Source organism: Aegilops tauschii, chromosome 7 (assembly GCF_002575655.3).
Source record: "Aegilops tauschii subsp. strangulata cultivar AL8/78 chromosome 7, Aet v6.0, whole genome shotgun sequence".
Classification (NCBI taxonomy): Eukaryota; Viridiplantae; Streptophyta; class Magnoliopsida; order Poales; family Poaceae; genus Aegilops; species Aegilops tauschii.
The window spans coordinates 449,925,758-449,933,790 of NC_053041.3; the positions used below are offsets into that span (position 1 = coordinate 449,925,758).

Sequence of the window (8,033 nt, forward strand, 5' to 3'; positions counted from 1 at the left end):
CTAATTAAGATTAATTAACCTAAATAGCTAATTAACCTAACTAATCTGTTAGCAAGGTTAATGAGGCAATGACAAACGGGACCCACACGTGTGTTGACCCAGTCAACAGACGGTTGACTGCTGACATCATGCTGATATCACACTGACATCATAATTACGTTTTCTAATTAAATTAATTCTGTTAATTCTAAAAATGAATTAAATCTTTAAAAATTAATGTAAAATAATTCGTAACTCGGATGGAAAAACTTTGTACATGAAAAAGTTGCTCAGAACGACGAGACGAATCCGGATATGTAGCTCGTTCGTCCGCCACACATCCCTAGCATAGCAAACACACAACTTTCCCCCTCCGGTTCATCTGTCCGAAAACGCGAAACACCGGGGATACTTTCTCGGATGTTTCCCCCCTTCGTCGGTATCACCTACTGCCGCGTTAGGTCACCTCTAGCACCGCGTATTGCCATGTTATGCTTTGTGATGCTTTGATTGCTCTGTTATTTATTGTGTTCCCCCTCCGTTACTTCTTTCCGGTAGACCCCGAGACCGCTGTCGGTACCTCTGTGATCGACTACATCGACGACGAACCCTTCTTGCCAGAGCAACCAGGCAAGCCCCCCTTGATCACCAGATATCGCCTATTCCTTCTCTCTACTGCTTGCATTAGAGTAGTGTAGCATGTTACTGTTTTCGGTTAATCCTATTCTGATGCATAGCCTGTCATTGTTGCCACAGTTGTTACCCTTACCTGCTATCCTACTGCTTAGTATAGGATGCTAGTGTTCCATCAGTGGCCCTACACTCTTGTCCGTCTGCCATGCTATACTACTGGGCCATGATCACTTCGGGAGGTGATCATGGGCATATGTTATATACTTTATACTGTTACATTACTTATGATACTGTTCGGAGATGGGGTTGAAGGGGCAGGTGGCTCCATCCCGGTAGAGGTGGGCCTGGTTCCCGACGGCCCCTGACTCTTACTTGTGGCGGAGCGACAGGGCAGCTTGAGACCGCCTAGGAGAGAGGTGGGCCTGGCCCTGGTCGGCGTCCGCGGTTACTTCAAAATAACACGCTTTAACGAGTTCTTGGTATTTGATCTGAGTCTGGCCATTTAGTCTATACGCACTAACCAACTACGCGGGAACAATTATGGGCTCTCGACGTCGTGGTATCAGCCGAAGCCTTCTTGACGTCAGCGACTGAGCGGCGCGCGCCGGATTGGACTGGAACGCCTGCTAGGCTAGGTCTGCTTCCGGCCGCGTTCGCAACGTGCAGGTGTGCAATGGGCGATGGGCCCAGACCCCTGCGCCATAGGATTTAGACCGGCGTGCTGACCTCTCTGTTGTGCCTAAGTGGGGCTGCGACGTGTTGATCTTCCAAATGGGATCGAGCGTGTTGGGTTATGTGGTGCACCCCTGCAGGGATGTTTATCTATTCGAATAGCCGTGATCTTCGGTAACAGGACGACTTGGAGTTGTACGTTGACCTTATGACAACTAGAACCAGATACTTAATAAAACACACCCTTCCAAGTGCCAGATATAACCCGGTGATCGCCCTCTAACAGGGCGACGAGGAGGGGATCGCGGGTAGGATTATGCTATGCGATGATACTTGGTGAACTTATCATCTACTCTCTTCTACATGCTGAAAGATGGAGGTGGCCTGAAGCGTAGTCTTCGACATGATTAGCTATCCCCCTCTGATTCTGGCATTCTGCAGTTTAGTCCACCGATATGGCCCTTTACACATATACCCATGCATATGTAGTGTAGCTCCTTGCTTGCGAGTACTTTAGATGAGTACTCACGGTTGCTTTTCTCCCTCTTTCCCCCATTTCCTTTCTACCTGATTGTCGCAACCAGATGCTGGAGCCCAGGAGCCAGACGCCACCGTCGACGACGACTCTTACTACACTGGAGGTGCCTACTACTACGTGCAGCCCGCTGACGACGACCAGGAGTAGTTTAGGAGGATCCCAGGCAGGAGGCCTGCGCCTCTTTCGATCTGTATCCCAGTTTGTGCTAGCCTTCTTAAGGCAAACTTGTTTAACTTATGTCTGTACTCAGATATTGTTGCTTCCGCTGACTCGTCTATGATCGAGCACTTGTATTCGAGCCCTCGAGGCCCCTGGCTTGTATTATGATGCTTGTATGACTTATTTATGTTTTTAGAGTTGTGTTGTGATATCTTCCCGTGAGTCCCTGATCTTGATCGTACATATTTGCGTGCATGATTAGTGTACGATTGAATCGGGGGCGTCACACAGTCATAATAGGGTTTAATTGACCATGCTTAGGGTTTAATTGATCATGTTGGTTCCGTGGTGGTTTATTTAATAAAAATCGGAGGAAAACGCTCTTTTGCTCAAAAAAATGCTTAGGGTTTCCCCCTTTTATGATCACTATACGATCAGCATACGTGCTTCGTGTCATAATAGCACTGCTCCACCCATCAAGCTAAACAAGCTTAGTTGTTCAAATACGAATATTATATTATTAAAATAGAGTCATTTAATTGGTCAGCTAAATCCATCCATATACCTATACTAATTCTAGACTCCCTAGAAATTACCACGTTAATTAGAAATTACCAGCCGTTATCCGGTGGGACCGAATTATTACGGTCCAGATTAAATCTTATCACGGTTGTAGGAGTGTCATATGGGCCTTCGTTTTTAGCCTAGGGAGAAGGTTGGATGGCTTGTTGGTCCAGATTAAATAGAGTCGTTTTAATCTCATGCATCTCCTGCGTGGGGTTAGCCCATTCTATGGCCCAACAAGCCATCCAACCTTCTCCATCTCCGCCTCCTCCCAGAAGCGCCGTCAGTCGCCACGCCCTCGCTCCCCCCGAAGCGCCGCCACGCCCACCTCGATCTCCGCTGCCACCTCCCACCCCTACCACCGCGGTAGTCCTACGCCCCCTGTACCCCGACCGCCGGCGCTCCTCCCATCCCGATCTTCGCCGATGGTCCTGCGTCCTCACCACCTGACCTCCGGAGAAGCTCCTCCGACCCACCTCCCTCCCCGACCTCCGCTGCGCTCCCGCGCTCTTCGCCATGGTCATGCCCCCATCCATGCCGGTAGTGCATGCTGGATTAGGAGGTTGTACACGTACGTCTATATTTATGTTCAAGTCGAGCTTCGTGAATCATGTATGATCAAGAACCTATTGCCATCAATTCAATCTCACATGCATGTGCTAGATGCGGGAAGAAATACTTCTCTTTTAATTTGTATATGGATGTGCGTATTTAATTTGTATATGGCTGTGCATACGTATGTATGTACTGGCACATCTTGCCGGAACCTGATTGGGAAGTCAGATTCGCTAAATCTACGCGCCCGCGTCTTCGTGCCATGTTAGTCGCAACTCACGGCCTGTATCAACAACACCAATTATATTTCTTCTCTTTTTATTATAACTAATGTCATCAAATCTGATAGTCGTCTACAGAGGTTTTCCCTGTGGATACTGGGATGCATGGCACCATATTGCAGATACTTGGAGTATATATCTAGCATATCAAGCCACCAAAGACAAGTAATACTTCGTTGAAACAATAACAACAATATCTTCGTTTTATCCAGATGACATCGTCCATGTCTACTGATGTGGTTGGCACTCACCACAGGTACTCTCTCCCCCATAGATGTACTATTTTATCTCTCTAGCTGTTTATTAAAAAAATTGGTCATGTATAGCATTCATGCCTTCTGGGGTATATAGAAGTCGAAGTGCCTATGCGGGCTGCAAAAATAGAGGGCGTCCCAACTCGGATTTTGTGTCCTGCTCGATCACGTCAGTAATGGGCGTCGGACATGGACTACACATGGAACACTCTCTTTGCCACATAAACGATGGCCTCAAGCCCCTATGTGGCAGTATCTTTTCTCGCCGTTCTACCATTTTCTCTAGAACAACGATCTACAAGTTTGACGGAACACCGACCGCTAGTGCTCCACCTGAGGTACACCATTGTACAATCCACATGCCAAACCATGAGTAAAGTAGCAAGCTATTATGTTTCAAAATTTATTTGGAAGAGCATTGTGTTTTGGGTTTTATACTTAACCATGATCTTTTACTGTGTGCCCGCAACCATAGCTTCTATGGTAATTAACTTGCCATATACAGATAGTCTGCAGAGTTTACAAACAAGATGAAACCAATAATGATGAGTGACGATTATGGTATGATTGCCGGATTAATAATTCAGAGCAAGAAAGCTATTTTACTGGAAAAGCTGCGCTCCTGCGCTCTTCACCATGGTCACACCCCCATCCATGCCGCTCTTTTCCCTGAACACCCATGAGAGCGCCGCCACACTACGATAGGAGCAAGTCGAGGTGCCTATGCAGGCTGCAAAAATGGAGGGCATCACCGACTCGGATGTTGTGTCCTGCTCAAGCACGTCATTAATGGGTGTTGGACATGGACTCCACATGGAATGCTCTCGTTGCCACATCAAAGATGGCCTCAAGCCCCTATACGGAAGTGTCCAGTCTTGCCGTTCTACCATTTTCTCTAGAACAACGATGTACAACTTCGACGGAACACGGATCGTCAATGCTCCACCTGAGGTACGCCATTGTACAATCCACATGCCAAACCATGAGTAAAGTAGCAACCTATTCTGTTTCAAAATTTATTTGGAAGAGCATGTGCTTTGCGCTTTATACTTCACCATGATCTTTTACTTTGTGCCTGCAACCACACCTTATGTTGTCATTACCTAGCCATATACGTATAGTTTGCAGAGTTTACAGACAAGACTGGAACCTATACTGATGAGTGATGATTATGGTATGATTGCCGGATTAATAATTCAAAGCAAGAAATCTATTTTACTGGAAACGTTAAATCCAATCTATACCTCTATACCCCTATTAATAAAGCAAGGTGCGTTTCGCCAATTTTTTCATCCGTTCACCGTCGAAAAGATTTTTTTTTCTATCTGAGGTGGTACTAAATTCTTATGCTTTTGTCTGCCAGAAAAATAATTTTCGTACGTAGGCCGCGTGCTGTGGCCCAGCGAAGCCAGCCCACTTATTTTTTTTGCGCACGCAGCTTTAGAAAAATCTACTTTCCGCAATAGGCGACAAATAGTTGTAGTTTCTTTGTTCTGTGTTTTAGTTTTATTTATTCTCCTTTCCCTATCTATTTTTCTCTTCCAAGTTTATTTTTCTTTTAGAATTTAATTCGTAAATTTAAAATTCTCTAAAAATGTTCAGAATTAAAAACAAAAATTTCAGAATCTTCAGAATTCCAAAATTTTCTTGCTATTTTGAAAACTCTTCGGAACTTGCAAAAAGTTCTTTTTAAATTGTTTTTCAAAATTGTTCAAGATTTCTAAAAGGAAAATGCCATTTCAAAAAATGCTCCAAATTCGAAAAATATTCTTGTTTTAGTGAAATTTTCACAATTAAATATAATGTCCGTGTATTAAGATACACATTTTATAAAAACCTTATGAATTTTCAACACATGCTCCGGTTTTAAAAAAATGTTCACAAATTCAAATAATGTTCACGTTTTTATAAAAAATTGGTGTTTTCAGAAAATGTTTGTGAATTTTAAAAGATGTTCGCTTTCATATTTTATTTGCTTTTGTTCAAAACTGTACATAATTTTTTTAAACTGTTCAGGATTTAAACAATTGTTCATGTTTCTTAGAAATATTCAGAAACTTCATACCTTAAAATCCCCTCGATTGAATGAATTGAAAGGTAAAGTAGATTAAATAACTCATGAGCCTTCTCTCGCGTACAATGACGTAACAAGACTCTTAAATGCGCTTGATCAATGAATGGAAAAATAGCGGGTTGATTCCTTCACACGTGGCGAAGCCGAGAAGCGAAATGTTCCTTTTCATGTGCACATAGGGTTTTGCTTGCACATATAATTCTCACTGACTTTAAATGTAAACTATTTTAGCTCTCGTTGCAACGCACGGGCATATGTGCCAGTATTAACAATAGTACGAATGTACTTCACCTCCAAATTGTTCTTATCATTCTGTCATTCCAAGGTTAAATAAACCACAAAATCACACTGCTGGTCACACTACTAACAGCAGGTCAAATCTTGGTGACTACAACAGTTAGGCATGTAGTATGCAAGTTTAGAGATGGATATACCAAGTTTACTATGAACTAAAGCATGACAAGTTTGACAAACAACACACATTTGTATTAATTCGGCGGTTCATTAGATATGATATGCAAGAGTTGGCTGTGATGTATATGTTATGGATCAGCGCACAGGTAGTTAATCTGTCATTTTTTCCATTTAGTAAATTCAAGCCCTTAATATGATGCTCTGAATGTCATACAGAGTTAATTTCAGATTGATAGTACATCTCACGGTGATTTTTAGAACTGAAGTTGATAATAATCACTGTGTACAGAGCATTTTAATGTGCTGTTCAATAAATTACAGAAATTAGAAGTATGCCTATTTTTGTAACATATTGTAGTAAGGTAGTGCCACTTCCAAGAATCAAATGTATTTTATGTCCAGACAAGTTTTTCCTTAAATGTATACTACAAAGGGATCAGTACTGACTAATTGGCAATTTACTATGTTTCAGAATAAACTTCTCACGAGAAATTACTTCTGGTGTTGCAATGTAGCTAGATTGGAGAGAAACATGATAGCATCTTAATAATCTAGTAAGGTATTCACGAGCTCCATTGCATAATTTATAGAGAAATCATAGAGATTTTTCTTTAATTCATCAATTTTTTTCCGCTTCCAGTATGTAATTTGTACAAAAATCATGGAGTGCTTATGCATGCTTGCCTTTTGTTGACAACATAATTTTGTAAGTAAAATAAATGACTTGTATTTTCTACTCATAATGGTGCATCCAGTGGATAAAGGTGTGTAAGATAAAGTTGTACTTCAGACTATTATTTTCGTTTGTGGAGAACAGACAAAATGCGGAAAGCCCATGGCAACCACCAATTTTGTTACCTGCTCTGAGCAATGTAGGAGTTTTGTATAAACTTCATCCTATAGTAGAATACTTATCTATACACGTGTTTCTGGTAAAAACCAACACATTTTACACCTAATTTTTACTTTTCTCACTGCAAGTCTGATACAACACGGAACACTAATTAATCATATTCTCTTCATACTACGTGCATTCAGTCTATATGTATTTCGTACATATCTAATGCAGTAGAAGAACTCTTTAGAATCATTGGACTCGATGTCCTCCATGGCAATGTAATTTACGTTAACATGATGTTTGTACCAGAAAGGATCATGCACGCTTTCTTCTATCTATTATAGCTTGCCGTTGCCACTGATGTAAAATGAAATCTTCATGGCATGCGCCTCTAGCTTCCCATTGATGCATCCATTTTGAGAAAAGCTAGGAAAGAAGAGCGTTGATATACGTACCTTTTTTTAAGCAAGTACCGTTGATATACATATGACAGATATTTCGTGCACTGCTACTTTAGTAGCTAGCCTTCACTAAAAGGACCAAAATCTATGTTTTTTAAAACTAAGCTAATCTTTACTAATCAGTTCTTTTGTTCTACTTTAGAGATCGTAAACCAGTTTTTTATCGGGGCCAGTTTTCGGCTGGAAGGAAGAAACTCCACTCGCTGGGAGGACTTGGTGGTAATTTACAAGGTCGTGCAGCATTTTTCATGTAATTGGTAGCGATCTAAGTCACATGTTATTAGAGTGGATGTTACTACAACATTTCCGTATAAACGAATGCCACTGATCTTTGCATATATATTGAACTCCCTTTGTAAATAAATATAAGAAGTTTTAATATGTTTCTACTACTATATGTTTTTCTCGAAATTATGACAAGAGATCGATTAGCTTCTCCGAAATATATATTGTTGATGTGATCAAACATGTGTTACATGCCATCTAATGCAACATCGCTTTGTTTGACTGTTCACATTTATAACTAGCAAGAGATAACTATACATGTAATTTTTGGAAGTAGAACTATATACATGTTAATTCTCCAATGGTGTATCAACCAAAAAACAATA

The 8,033-nt window shown here is 41.4% G+C and overlaps 1 long non-coding RNA gene across 4 annotated transcripts; it reads left to right on the forward strand.

Annotated features, from left to right (window-relative positions):
• The first annotated feature begins 2,753 nt into the window (after positions 1 to 2,753).
• Positions 2,754 to 7,814, forward strand: LOC109783244 (uncharacterized). Of its 4 annotated transcripts, none has more exons than XR_002237658.4 (3): positions 2,754 to 4,586; positions 6,596 to 6,682; positions 7,565 to 7,814. It is a non-coding gene; the product is annotated as an uncharacterized lncRNA (long non-coding RNA). The 4 variants fall into 4 exon arrangements; XR_006665980.2 differs by having other exon boundaries at positions 2,771 to 3,973; positions 4,141 to 4,586; positions 6,596 to 7,814; XR_006665978.2 differs by having other exon boundaries at positions 2,771 to 3,637; positions 3,708 to 4,586; positions 6,596 to 7,814.
• The last annotated feature ends 219 nt before the right edge of the window (positions 7,815 to 8,033 follow it).